Source organism: Nothoprocta perdicaria, unplaced genomic scaffold, assembly GCF_003342845.1.
Source record: "Nothoprocta perdicaria isolate Ctin4 unplaced genomic scaffold, notPer1 scaffold_102, whole genome shotgun sequence".
Lineage (NCBI taxonomy): Eukaryota > Metazoa > Chordata > Aves > Tinamiformes > Tinamidae > Nothoprocta > Nothoprocta perdicaria.
The window spans coordinates 1,443,912-1,458,691 of NW_020454117.1; the positions used below are offsets into that span (position 1 = coordinate 1,443,912).

Sequence of the window (14,780 nt, forward strand, 5' to 3'; positions counted from 1 at the left end):
TCCGTGCCCTCGTCCAGGTCATTGATGAACAAATGGAACAGCACCGGGCCCAGCACTGACCCCTGGGGGACACCACTGGGGGTCAGTGCTGGGCCCAGTGCTATTCAGCCTTTCCAGGGATGGAGGTGAGGCTGCCCGCCTGCAGTTTCCTGGGCCCTCCTTCTTGCCCYTCTTGAACGCTGGAGTGGCATTAACACTCTTCCAGCCCTCAGTTACCTCTCCTGCTCTCCATGCCCTTTTGGAAGGCCACTGGTCTAGCCATGACACCTGCCAGTTCCCTCAGCACTGCGGGGTGCATCCCACGGGGGCTCAGGGCTGCCAGGTTTGCCAAAGTCATCTCTGATAGATCCACCTCATTGGAGGGGAAGTTTTCCTTTCTCCCAGCTTCCTCCCTGGTCTCCATGGTCCGAGATTCCTGAGGGCTCATCTTAGTCAGTAAAGACTGAGGCAAGGAAGCACTTTGGGCCCTTTTGCTGTCCTTTTCTCCAGGGCTCCTGCCCCATTCACTAGTAGCCAGCATTTTCCCTACTCTCTCCTTTGTTACTGTTGTATCTGAAGAAGCCATTCTTGCTCTTCTTGACACCCCTAATGGGGTTTAAAATCTATTCCCTAGGTGAAAGAAAACACTCAGTTCAAACAAATAAGCAAAACAGAGAGATCAGAGCAATTGGGCTCAATGGGAGTATATGAATCTGTCCTCCATCAAATTCCTGGGCTGAGTTTGATGAGAGGGAAGGAGGCGGCACCAGGAATGGGTCAGATTGCTCTTCTGCCACAGAGGTGCTCAACCCACCTGGGAGGGCAACTCTCAAGCTTCCTACTCAGCACTCGTTATATTTGCAAACCGAACAAACAAGAGGCTGCAGAAGAGGGGAACCGAAGCCTTCTGCTGAACGTTATTTCACCACCTCGTACTGAATGTGATAGGCGTTTTTTAATCGTCAGCTCCTCCTGCATGCCATGAAATCCATACGCTGCTGCTGCTTCTGCAGTTCTGCACAGTAGCACCAGTAGCAACGGCGAGTCCAGCGCACGTGTGCACCCACACAGACCCCTCTGCTCGTTATTCTGCACGAGCCTCGTCTCAGGATCACCCCCGCACTGCTTTAACCACCCACCTTTTAACCGGCCTGCCCCCCAGGTCAGCTTTGCACTGCTGCACCCCAGTCTGCCGTATGGAACGGACAAAGTCACGCTGCATGAAACTGCGTTAGGACTCGGCACCTCCTTCCTGAACACGCACTCCTCCTACACGGAGCTACGGGAAARTGACGTTTCCTGACGCAGCAGACAGTAATCTCCCCGGCCGCGCGCTCTGTAAGGACAGGAGGAGTTTTAGTGGCTCTTAATCCTCCTGCTCTCGGTGCAGCCGGCGGGAGGACAGGCCGAGCGTGGCCCCGGCCCTGCCAGGCATGCGGCGCGGGGTCGCTCCGGGCACAGGAAGCTCTCCCGCTTCCCCTTCTGCCCCCTGCTCCACCTAACAGCTTGGCAGGGATGTRGGATGAGACACGGCCAGGCCCAGGACTGATTTACCAAACTCAACAAGAGCCTCCAGAGCCCCCCGGGTAACCTGCAGACCCCAGGCAGAGCTTGCCGGTGGAACAAGCAAGCAGAATGCTCCTCATTTTATGAGTCTATAAGCGTACTCTTCTCATAGGAGCACTTACAGGCTAACCTACAACACCTTYTTAATACCTTAAGGTTGAACTTAAAGGAATTCCTCAGCTCTATTTCCTCTCCTGCTGGCTTTCTTGCCAAGTCGGACAAAAAACCRGAGCGTTTCAGGACAAATCGCTACTGTGGCCGACGCGTCTTGGTCAAACTGCGGGGCAGGCGGAACTCGCGCAGAGCCGCCTGTGCTGCAACACCCTCCCTGCCACCTAGGGAGTTAAAATGATGGAGATGCTGGTTGGTTAGGGCTTGGGAGCACAATTCATCATTAGAGGCTCATTTGTTCCGTGTTCAGTTCCATGGGAATTTYGTCCCTATTCAATTCTCTTTTCACATCCAAAACCAGTCGGAAAAGCATGAAATGCTCTCACAACATATGAGCACGTAACAAACGTCCTCAGCTCAGTAAAACTGAAATAAAGCTAATGAGAGAACCCTCGCCATTGTTTTGAAATCATGACAGACTTTGGTATTAAAAAATTAGAGCTTCTTTACAAAAGACTACAAAATAATAAACAGAAAAATTAAAACTCTGCATTAATTCCTCTTAATCCTACAGCACACTACTAAATATTGCATGATAATGCACAGGGAAAAAAGTATTCAAAAAATCCTTAGATTCTCTCACTCGCAAAAACCTTGCAGCAAAAAATAAATAAATAAATAAATAAATAAATCAGTAAATGCATTTATAACACCCTAATGCACCTAATTATTCCTTTCCGTAGAATTCCCTGCCTTAGTTTGAAACTGGCAATTTCAAAAACCAACTAGAGTCACTGCTTCTATTTTCACACCTTTGTGGGGAACCAAATTATAAGAAAGTCTAAAAACTGGGCCCAGACATTTTTAAAAAATAGACAGCAACACTCACTTGCATTAAGTTACACACTTAACACACTTGCATTGCGTTAAGGCATGTTTTGCACCAATGCACTGCTCCAGCATCAGACAGCAGCTTTGTAGTCTCTTATTTCCATCTGTTTAAAAATAAATAAGATCTTGGAGATTCTGCCCTAAAAGCTACTTCCCGATTTTATTTGGATAGCCTTGCTATAGAGGCTATAATATGGGYGGGGAGTGTGAAAACCTTAACTGTTAATTCTTTTGAAAATCTGGAAAAATAGAGAAACACATAGTAAACAAATCTGAAGACCATTATTTCAAGTCAGTTTAGACCAACTGTGTGAAGCGAATTTCTCTAAGGGAATTCTCAGGAAAARATCATCTCTCAGTAGACACCACCGGTACAGTTTCCCTCAAATACAGGACCCTAATTGGAGAAGTTTCGTGTTATTTTCAGCCGCTACAAAGCAGCTTTTGGCCCAAAACTCAAGGAGCACGTGAGCCACCAGAGGCGAGGCCAGAGCTGCTCAGAGCTCAGCTCTGCCGGGAAGGCGACAGCAGCCGGGACCTGCCGGTCATCCCAGCTCTGGAAAGTGAAGGATAAGGCCGTCCAAGCCCTCTGCAAAGGGTCCCAATAACGTCAACCAGAAGTGACTTCAGTTTATGGGGGCAGCTGCCTGCTGTGATGCCACTCAACGCAGTAATGAAGTGAGGGGCACCACTCACCGCTCCTGCTGGCAGGTGGCTGCAGAGCCCGCGGGAAGCACCAAGGCTCCGAAGAATCCCCATCCTCTCGCCTCTTTCGAGGAAACACCAAGTCCTTAATTGCTTTGTGCAACCACTCAGAGAGAAGTATTTGGCTGGGAATGTAATTATGAAAGGAATCTGTGCAAGTACTCTCCCCCTTCCAAAAAAAAAGAAAAAAGTATTCACAGAAAGGTATTTGCAGAAACCACAGAGCTGTTTCTTAAATGATGCTATTAACTGGGTGGAAGGCAGATCCGGAACTGAAGCAGTCAGTGGGCCCAAGGAAGAGGCTTTTATTCTCCATGAATTTGGAGAATATTCACCACATGCAGCCCATCTCACCCGCCACATCCACCTGTCCTGCCCCCTTCCTCAGCATGCCTTGGAGCACTGGGAACGYCGCCTGTGAATTAAAGGAAACCCCCCAGGGCAGTAACGAGTGCCTTGAGACAGACACGCGGCTTGGTCCTCAGCCTGACAACACGAAGTAATTCTTACAATTTKATCAGAGTTTTAGAAAAACGTTCTTTTTAAACTCTGCTAGGCAATACCTTCATCTCAATTCTTCTGTTTAAATAAAGACTACACCCCCATTAAAGAGAAGTTACTTAAGTGTGTGGCTGTGCCACTATGGTGGCATCTGAGATGCCCTGGAGTATCCAAGGTCTCCAGACAGGGCCAAGGGAAGTGCCTGAGGACCAGCAGAAGACCCCAACCTTACCAAGCAGTCCCTGGTAGGTTATCTTGACGCCTAATAAATGCCCTGGGGATGCAGGGATGAATTATTCCCCTGAGCACCAACCCAGTCCTGCCCTGCCCGTGGTCACCAGCTTCTGAACACTTGGGCTCCATTTCAAATACATGAGTAGCCCCTACGGTTGGAAGAAGCTACGCTTTTTTCCTGCAAAAAAGCCGTGCCTCTGTGTAGAGGCTCTCTAGCCCAAGACTTAAGGGCCGAGGCCTTCACAGCCTCACTTGCTGCACTAGCCCYGTGGAGCTTTAGTGAGACTGACGGCATGAAGAAACGGCGGTCAGGCCCGCACATCTGTTCACAGAACCTGACTCGCAGCAGAAGGTACAAACCAAGAAATAAGGAGAAAGAAGGCTGAACAACAAATTCAGTTTGTCTTGAAGGAAACTACCAGGAGAGCCAGCTCTCTGTCCTGCCACAGCCCCTTATTTGGAGGCAGAAAGGCAGGAAAAACCGGCTRTAAAAACGCCGCCGAGGCCTTCCCAGAAGGAGCGCACGGTGCGCKCTACGTATCCCCCCTTGGTGAGCGGCCAGGAGAGGGGCTGAGGCCAAAGCAGAGCAAGCTGAGAGCTGCCTGCAGGGCACTCCAGCAGGGACAGGCTCCCGGAGAGCCCCCAGGCGCCTCCCAGGAACACCCACCCCGGCGGCGCGCGCGGGTGGACACACGGCGGCTGCTGCTGCCGCCGCCGCGTCGCCTCGAGGGCTCACGCAGCATCTTCTTCCTTCGGGTACCTAAACGAAGCTGACTTGCCCTACAGGAAAGGGGGCCTGCCTCTTTATGCCAGCCTTGGCATGAAAGATTCTCTTGGGTGATTTTATACTTATTTCTGCCTTGCAAAGATGTGAACGGATGCAAAACCCTTTCCTAACAGCACATTTCCAAGTTTCAGAGCGTCCGTAGGACCTCACACATGTCAAGGCACTTGTGCTGCCCCGTAATGAACTGTAATTGCTCTATGATGGTTTCCAGACTTGCACGCAGTTAACCATTAACCTGTATTCGTAGAGCAAGTGAGTATTTGCTGAACAGCATGGCATGTTCCTTCCTTTCCCTAAGCTATGTAAGTATTTTGTTAGAGACCTCAGCACACTGGCCAGCTTAAACCGTTTTTGCAGCGGCAGAGGGAAGGCAACAGATAACTAGTTCTCAAAAGGTCAGTTTTATAGAAAACTTTCTGCACAGGTGCATATCTGTRTAGGTACCCATTTGTGAGGTGAAAAAAAGTGGGGTCCCCCATGTAATGCAAATGTAAGTTGGTAGTTTCTTGCATAACGGTGAATACATTGTTACTCCTGTAATTGGCACAATTCTTTAAAAGCYTTCGCATAAAAATTCAGCTGTTGGAAAAAAAAAGTCTGTATATTTATATATTACACTGCTAACAATATAATGCAACGAATGCCATGCTCACCGTGAACCTTTCAGGCAGCAATGCTAGCCAAGAGCAAAATGCAAAGGACAGCTGTAGAATTTTTGCAGACGCAGAATTTGTGTACGTACACAGGAAAAAATACCCACGCCCCTTAGGGTTGTCTGCTTTGGTCTGTTTTTACATTCACACCTAGGAGGTAAGCGCTGCCACAGCTATGGAACTTGCTCGGTGCTCTGCTACACACCRCGGGGTTACAGGCTTGTCCCGGCTTTGAAGAAACTGCCTCACAGGGAAGCCTCTACTCCTTGTGGCCAGACAATCTGCCAATCCCGYGGAGGCAGCGGCCGCAGGATTCGGGGAAGCAGGAGGCTGTTCTGAGCCTTGCTCTGCCGCTCGCYGTCCTTGCGGGAGGACCAGCCGCGGCCTGCGGCACGCGCCAGCACGCTCCYCACGGGCTCCGCTGCAGCTCTCCAGGGCTGGCCCGAGGAGCCGGCCCTGCCACGGACCTTCTCCTCCCCTCGCAAGCTCCGGCTGCAGCGGCCGAGCCGGAGAGGAAGGGCTGGAGAGGAAGGGCTGGCTGCCGCACGCGGGGCGCCCTGCGAGCTCCCGGCGCTCAACACGCGGCCTTTCGGCTGCGGCCTCTGCCAAGGGACCAAGTTTCGTGACACACAAGCTCCGTGTTGCGCTCGCCACGCACACGGGAGGGGGAACGCACCCGGCAAGATGCTGTGGCACAACCCAGGAACACCCTGSTGGGCTGCAGACCCCCTGCAGGTGCTGCACCGCGAAGGAGCCTCACCGAGTTCGTGAAGGACACCAAGAAGTTCTCAGCAAATGGTGAAATCAGCACCAGTATCTTGCTAAAAGGAGGCGCTAACGCTTAAGGCAAGAGTTGTTATTTAAATAGTCCAGGCTCTTTCCCAGCAGGTTCCCCRTTTTGAAGGCCGGGAAGGAGGCAGGAGCCAGGGAGGACTTGTGGTACCAGCCATGGGTCTAAGCAGTTCCCACCCCACGCGCTCCGAGAGGCTTTTGTGCCAAGCCCAACTCTCAACAGCACAAAAAGCTTCATCTTAAAGCAGCTGTGTGCAGACAAGGAAATCTATTTCTGGAGGGAACCCCATGCCCATGTGCAACAGAAATCCCACCCACACCAAAACAATTTTCTGGACACACATCAGAGACCACGCACACTGCAGAACAAACACTAAATATACCCATCCTAGAGCTATGCCAATATTGGCTCTAGGATTTTAAGCTTGACTTCTAAAACTGACTCTGGGAAAGACTGCATTTGTGAGAAACTCCAGGGAAAAGCTAGTGCAAGGTTACCTGTGTGTAAGCTGACTGTCATACAGGCATGATCTGGAAACACGAGCTTACAGAATGAAAATATCCTGTATTTTTGGAGGTTCAGTTAAAACTTTAAGCTCGTGTTTCTAGACACATTGTTTTGGTTTACAGACCTCTAGTCCAATATCTAAGTGAAAAGGGCAAATTTCTACTAAGACATTGGCAAATAAATACTCAATTAGGATTCCAAGTTCACAATAAAAATCTTAGTTCAGAATTAAATTGTGTATATCTGAGGGGAAAAAAAATGTTGAAAATAATTACTCAAGCACAAGTTGCCTCTCAGGTCATTTYCAGGAGTAAAAATCACTGAAAAGAGAAACAAGGAGGAATAAGACAGGGATTGAATTAGTGCGGTGATTTTTGAAACAGAAGTAGTAAAACTGCTGCCATTTTCACTATGCTGGTTGATTATTTATGGGGGAAGGGGAACCTGAGGGAGAAATGGGGAAGAGTGTGGGACAAGAGAGCAAATCAGCCTCCTCTCCCCCACGGGTTCCCTACAGGAACCCCCTCCCAAAAGCAGGCAAGCCTCAAGGGACGCAGGAASGGGCGCTTTGGCCGCCAGCCTCCTGCCCTGCCTGATTCCCTCCCCGGGAACCCTGCCTGGAGCGAGGCAGGCGMGCTCGCCAGAGCTACGGGTCTGAAYGCACTCGTGAAACCAAGGAAAGCCCAGTGCATTAAACAGAACGTGCCGTTYAGCAGATGCGGTAACGGGGCAGCAGCAGCAAAGGGAAAGGAAGTATTTAAGGTATGTAAGCAAAGGCAAGAAATTGTTTTGCTTATTTCAGTATTTCTCTTCAGTTTTATCATACTTCACTTACAAACCAGTAGTTTGTTTTTTAAATTACGGATCACTTTCGTACAAGCTTCACTTTAGGACAGTGTCCAATGACCACAGACAGCTTTCACACCTCAGAATCTCAAAATTTGGGGTTGGTGTTTGTGCACCTAAGTAAATTCATGTACATTTTGAAAGAGAAAGGATCTGTGTCCATATATAATAAACCACTATCATTTTTATATGCATCCTTCCTGTATACAGGTACAGTACATAACGGAGCATCACCTGCAATAGCTGCTTTGTAACACAGGATACCAACAGAGTCCAAAGAGCTAAACCTCTAGTTCTAGACAAACATAACTCTTCAAAGGGGCTGATGTTTGGCTCASAAAAAAATCTATTCCTGATCTGCAAAGCACCAAATTAATCCAGAATCTAAACCTGAGTTTTAGGAAGCTAATTCRGAAAGCCTTCTGTGCTGATTAGGAGGCCTTAAAAATTCAATGGAGGAAAACTCTAGCTAAAGAAAACTTTCAAACGCTAGAAAAGAAAGTGCTTGGGATATGTGATCTTTCTGAATAAGAGATAATACCTTCTTAATGTGCAATTAGTTTAAAGACAAGACAAACACTGGCCTTGCAATGACCACTGAAGCACTCAAATATCACAACTTTCAAGAATAATATAAACACTTTATAGTTCAAGGCATAGTTCAGTGAARTCTTACCCAACAAGGAATTTTTGGCTGACAAAATAAAATAGAAGGGGGAAAAAAAAACAGAAAAAGAAGAAAGAATCAGACACATGCGTTACTGTTTGTTCAGAACATGCTTTACAGGAAGAACTAATGGTATTTAATGATTTGTTATTACACCTCAGGAACAAGAAGGGATGCCTGAGAAACACATGCAACAGGAATGACACCACCTCATCTTCTAATTACCTTGATAAAGTGACTATGTGCTTAGTGCATGCACTGGCAAACACATGTTTATGAAAACAGCATTTAGGCCATCTCTGTGAGACAGGAAGATTATTTCAGCCCCTGGGCTGAAGTCCTGCGGTGAGCAGGAACCCCAGGAACCTTGGGAACCAGCAGGCCCCTTGGGAACCCAAGGAGGGCTCGTGGAAACCTCTGCCCTTGCCATAATTTCAGGGCAATCTGCTCAAGCTTTCCCGGGCCAGGTGGATGTATCCACCCATTTATAAGACGCACAGAAGACGCGCAGATAGCATTACATGGGCAGAAGCCCCTCTGGGGTGCTTGAAGGCTTGCAAAGTAAGAGGTGCCGCACCAAAGCTCAAGGTAAAAGCAGGCATGTTTGGAGTCTAGCTCCTACTTAAGCAAGGCAGCCTGAAAAGGTAACCAGTTGGTACTACCAGTGCCTCGGTAAGGAATATTAACGCGAATTCCTTAAGCAAGGCCCAGTCCCCGGGCTGGGGGGTATCTCAGGCCAGGTTCAGCCAGGCCCCGGGCTGCAGGGCCACCTCCCGCAGCCCTTCCCGGCTGCGGGGCCGCTCCAGGCGCGAGCTGCGGGAGGCACCCAGTGGCTGTGCGGAAGCGGCACAGCCAAGGGGCTCCCYGGCGCGCCGCCCCACGGGCCCCACGGCGGCCTCGGGGCCCCACGGCAGCCTTGGGGCCCAGCGCGAGGAGGCAGCGCCTCGGCCCCAACGCGCCCAGGAGGACACGGCCCATCCACCATTTCCGTCTCGTTAGCAACAGCCACGTTAATTGCCCCCTCCCGGGCCCTAATTGCAGGTTACCCATYGCGCGGGACCGTCCGCAAGGCCAGGTCTAAGCTCTCGGCTCGCTAAACACGCCGCACCGCCGGCATGCCCTTCGGCCTCCCTCTTCACCAGGACCAATTTAAGCCGCGGTGCCGACCACCACCACCTTCATCCGACTGTTCCGCCTCGCCCCCTCATCTTACCCAGCTCTCATCTCYCGTCTCCCACAAACTCACCGCACAGGACACTTGGACACTTACATATTTACCTACCCCAGTCACAGAAGAAACATCCAGCTAATAACATGCAAAGCTGAGCAAGAACGGTAGTGCGTTAAACGGGTATTGGAAGTATGATTTAAATTAACACTTCAGTAAGTACTGTAAGTATCTATAAAAATCTTATTATTAAACTTCAKAAAAATGTGTAATGCTTCACCAATTCTCTGCTCAAGAGCCCTAGTTAGGTAAGTTCTGGAAATTTAAGTAGCGAATGTAATTTTGTTAGAATTTTATTTCCAACATTCATGGCTCAGAGCAAGCCATGAAAAACAGCAATTAAAACCGTCTTAGAGACAAGAACTTGAAAAACGTCAGCGTATTTGTTATTTTTTCCAGATAAAATGTCAGTTTCCTCATTTTTATCAATTTTTGTTATTCTCAATTTGTGCCATCTCTCTTGCAAAAAGAGCTACAGWCACTTTACAGAAGGGCAGGACTATCTTGAGTTTCCTCCTGGCTCTGGAAATGGCTTTGCTACAGCACCCGGCTCTGGAGGAAGCTGCGCTGCTTCCCTTCCTTCACAGAGAGGGCAGGACGACCGCAGTCCGTCATTAGCAGCTTTCCCGTTTAATTGCCGAGCACAAGGATGAGGGTTGACTCAAGGGAAGTGAACACCGYGTGTTAAATATCCTTCACGCAGTTCTCTGAGGCATGTTACCCACGTGGCTTGGTGTCTTATAACTTAATAACTTMATCTGTGCAGCAATAGCCTCAGCACTGAAAATAAGGAAAAGGCAAGTTCTTGGGTTCTTGAGACTAAGACTTTTATTTTGTTATTAAGTTAGTAACTTAACTGCCTTGATCACCTTGGTCAGAAAGGTGTTACGCAGCGTCCGTCACCGATCCTGTAAGTCACTGGGGTAGTTTCAGTGAAGAGAGCTACGAAAGGGCAAATTATCCTTATGGTTTTGTTCGGGAGCACTGACCTACTTCAGAGCAGTTGACGACGGCAGCGAACAGCAGTACCGCAGCCACACCAGCAGGAGAAAGGAGGAAAAGCAGCCTTTACAGCCCGATGGGTGAAGCCAACCGAGGGAGCTCCTTCCAAGTGAGCAACCCCAAAGGCGAGTGCTCAGCTCTGCCTCTCCGCAGGCAGCCGCCACCTCGCTCCTTCACGGGTCTGGCACACGAAGCTGCTCCCACGCTCCGCACAGGCCTCYCTGAGGAGAAGGGTGGTCCCCAAAGGGCATTTCTTCCTGAAAGGGGGGACACCTTAGCCTTTTGGGTTAGGAGACCACCCAGAGGTGCTTCTTGATGCTCCTTGCTCAGGGGCCTGTTCACGGTGCTATCTGCACCTTAGCAAGCCATKCTGTGTCTCTGAGCTACACAGAAACACGATCGTTTTTCTAGTTTTTAAACAGGCCTACTCTGTACTATTAATAAAAACTTTAAAATGATATTCTACAGTCTTAATTGGCCATCATCATACAAAAGACATGGCTACTCCTATCTGTTAGACTGTCACACGGATTTAACTCATGCTAAGTTTAGTTTCTTAGACTCTTCTTTCGTTTCTTCTATATGAAGAACCAAGAGATGGGTTCACTGCTGGTGTAAAACAGCAAGTCAAAAAAATCATCAGAGCTTGATCAATTTACAGCATCTTCAGCTAGGTCTTTGTCTCATTATACTTGGAGTGAACCACACCAAGTGAATGAGGAGTGTAATACCCATTCAAGCACCCCTTGTCCTGCTATTGGAAAGGAGTTACACTGAGATGCATCTATTCAGAGGTACATGTAAGATGAAAAACAAAGCAGTGGGTTTGCAAAGTCGCTTTGCAGAAGGTACTAGCTGGCCTGCAACAAAAAGGAACGAAAGTGCAAAAGCAGTAGCACAGCCACACCTGAAATATCTAGCCACCTCTGAACTCAAATTAAGATGTGAGGCTCTTTCTGGACCTTCTACTATATCTTAATGCTCAAGAGCACTCAAGAGACAGGCTCTCCCCATGTATCTGCTCAGCAGAAATCAGGCGAAGAGCAGCAGTCCATAGCTGCCTTCAACTAAGGGCATCACCCTTGCCGCGATCGTAACCTTGCTCACCTGTAAGACAAGCTGGAAGATCACTCAGAACTGACAGGAACGAAGGGTTGATCTGCTTTTATGTATATTTGTCAATTATAATGTTAAAACATATTCACTTACCCAGAAAACACACAGTAGGAAAGCACCTTTTCCTTCACCACCACTTCAACAACAAGCCAATTTGGATTCATCATTTCATTAGACATCCACCAAATAGCAGACGTCCAGACCTGCAGTGAACCCTTCCACAGCCCAACTCAGAATTTACAGAACTTAGTGGAAACTGTTAAAATATCCCAGGAAAGCACAGCATCTAACCCACAAAGCATCTACTATAGCATCATTCTCACATCCATTTTAAATAAACCAACAAAATTATTGSGAAGGTCTCAGTTTTAATATTATAAAATTTCACATATTTTTTTCCAATAGAAGCCTGGATGGTGGATTGTCTTCTTGCAATTCTAATGGGGATGAAATTGCTTAAACCTAAAATTGTTTAGTGGCCCTAACTTGAAAGAACCAGCTTCTTGAGCAAGTTCCACTAAAACGTGAGGTGTTGCAAGTGACAAAGTTTTTGTCAGTGCAGACAGGACCAAAYGGAATTTGCTCATGGCTTTACCTGAGCAGTTTTCAGCGATTTAAACACACAATTGCCTTTTCTGAGCTATTCTACATATCAACAGGCTTCAAGGGGTGCCACCAATTACAAGAAATCCTAAGTTTAGAACACTTCTAGCTATATTACTATCACTTTAAACAAGAAAAACAAAATTCCAGGATATTTTTGTTCCCACCTGGGAAAAGGAAAAAAAATCAATCAAATTATGTTTCACTTGTCTTACAGACAGCTTCACTTTTGAGTGACCAGTTTGGGAAACAAATGTTTTGTTTGAACACCTGTATARAGATATAAGGAAAATACGCAGTTTTGAAAATATCCTAGCCTCCTGATATCCTAAGTTTCTACTGTRAGACGAACCATTTTTTAACAGATGTAGCGAGCAAACACATGTGGAGTTTTACTGTTTTTACTCCACAACTGATGCTGCTCCTCTGTGGTTGGCAGGCTGTTCTGCTGGGACCTTCTGGGGCTGCTTTAGAGCCGATGCATGAGTTGCACCCTGCGAAGCATCAGCTCTCTTTATAAAAGTATTTCCCTCCTCAATCACTTCCCCATCCGAACCCCACATCTCAAACACGACCAGGATTTTAAGCCAGCCGGCCCATGAGACGGAGCAGACTCTGCTCGCAGAAGGTCTCCCTTGCCAGCTGCCCGGCTCTCCGCTGTTTCCCACGGAGGCTCCGCAGGACATTGGGAGGATCCAGGGAAAAGGCAGCCCCCTGACATCGTGCCCGCGCCGCAGGTGGAGCGGCACTGCCGGTGGTGCCTCTGTGGGCACAGCCGGAGCCGCAGGTCTGCAGGGCCAAAGCGCCCACAGGACGGCRGCAGCAGCAGCACCCCTAGCCCTTGCTGCAGCGGCCCCTGGAACTGAAAGAGGCACCACTTGTGTCATCTACTCTCGTTAATTAGCTCCTCCACTTACAAAGGAGGGAGCAAGAGGCAGTTATTTTCCTCCAAACAAAGGCCATAACCAAGTGAAACTTGCGCTCGGGATTCTATGCAGTCCTTGAAATCCTCCTGGCTCTCTCAAAAACCAACTGGATTTCATGCTGTGCAAACCTGATAGAAAACTTTTTAAAAATAAAATATTTCTTTCTCAGCCTGAAACTCTGATTCCTTTTCCTCTTACCTGTACATTCTTTCTTTTTCTTTATTGACAGCATTATTTATAGCTTAAGTTACTCCAAAATACTTCTCAAAAATAGGTGATGAGTTCATGTGTCACARTTCACTTGGATTTTTAGTTTAATTTGACGGGGCAAAGGGAGGGATAGAAAAGATATTTTCAACTCTTAATTCTACTATCTGAGCAACTTCCAAGCAAAACAAGTACCAATCTTTTAATCCCTCATCCAAATACACTAGCAGAGATTCCTATAGTCGCTCTGAGTCTCACCGAGAGTAACAAGGCCCTCCACAAATGCATGCATCTGTAGCAATGAATCTCAAAATAGGATCTTTATCTTGGGATGTAACACCCAACTACCCCAGCCAAAACAGAGCTCCAGGGAATTCMCGTAGAAGCATTTGCTGCTTGCTGCTTTTTGCCAGCACCTAACCCACACAACAAAAGCTTGAAAACCACTAGAAAAACATCCTGAACGCCACAAATCACGCACAAGCAACAAGCACCACCACCACGCTGCTATTATAATAAACAAACAAAAAATGCTGGAGTACTGACCACAGACGTGCACTCCTCTTGCAGGCCTCTGCAGGAGAAACTACCCTCTCTTTCAACATGTGTTTCCAAGTAGTTCAAGTTGCGTTGCAGCCACCTTGTGCATAGACTCCTGACCTAAAACCCAACCAACTCCTTGAACCTTCAGCAAACTCCAATTCTGCATCCAGAGGGAGCTACCAAGGGAGGTAGCACCCATGGAGGCACCCACTGAAGGTGCCCCRTAATTTTCAAGCATAGCCCTGCAGGTAACACACTATGTTGGGTGACACAAAGGACAGCCAAGCAAGGCAGCACCTCCTACAGAGCTCAGAAGGAGGAAGAGGAAAGCGACACCAGGACTAAGATGGGCGACCTGCAGCATCAGTAACTCCCTAGTGCTGCCTAGCCTGGCAAGGACCTGCACCCAGGGCTACACACACCATTAACTGAAGGGGAAGCGACCGAGCTGTGCCATCACTCTGGCCTTCAGGAAAGCAGCACTTGTCTACACCTTTGGGATCCCTCCTCCAGAAGCCATCCAGCTTGCAGAGAGAACTTCCCATTCCATTTCAGAGCTCTCTAAAAGAAATTAATTCCTGTCCATGACCTAACAGAAGACCAGATTGCCAAAATCTGACAGAGTCAGTGTGATGAGAGTCAATGTTTTGACCCTAACTGTCAGCAAGCCTRGAAAGCGAATTATAAGCACAATATGTAGGGCCACTGCTTGGAGCCCTTCACAAGTTACAGGCTGCAGCTCTTACAGTAACCTGCTACCTATTAAAAAAGAAAGTTCTGAAGGTAAGTACAATATAGGTAAACAAGCACAGAGACAGAGGGGCTGTTAAGGCTTCATGCTCATCATCATGCCCATGTTTCCAGTGCTGCAGATATTCTGTATTGGCAGAATGAAAGTAAAAAAGAGGCAACTTG

The 14,780-nt window shown here is 48.0% G+C and overlaps 1 protein-coding gene across 3 annotated transcripts in view; it reads right to left on the reverse strand.

Moving 5' to 3' along the window:
- Positions 1–14,780, reverse strand: part of BBX (BBX, HMG-box containing) — a 116,189-nt gene that overhangs the window by 73,821 nt on the left and 27,588 nt on the right. Inside the window, exon 1 of one of the 3 annotated variants that reach the window (XM_026041822.1) lies at positions 9,523–9,532. The exons of the other annotated variants lie outside the window; for them this stretch is intronic. The gene's annotated coding sequence lies outside the window, so the exon portion shown is untranslated. Of the gene's footprint in view, positions 1–9,522; positions 9,533–14,780 lie in introns of those variants that run through there. 3 annotated transcript variants of the gene reach the window in all.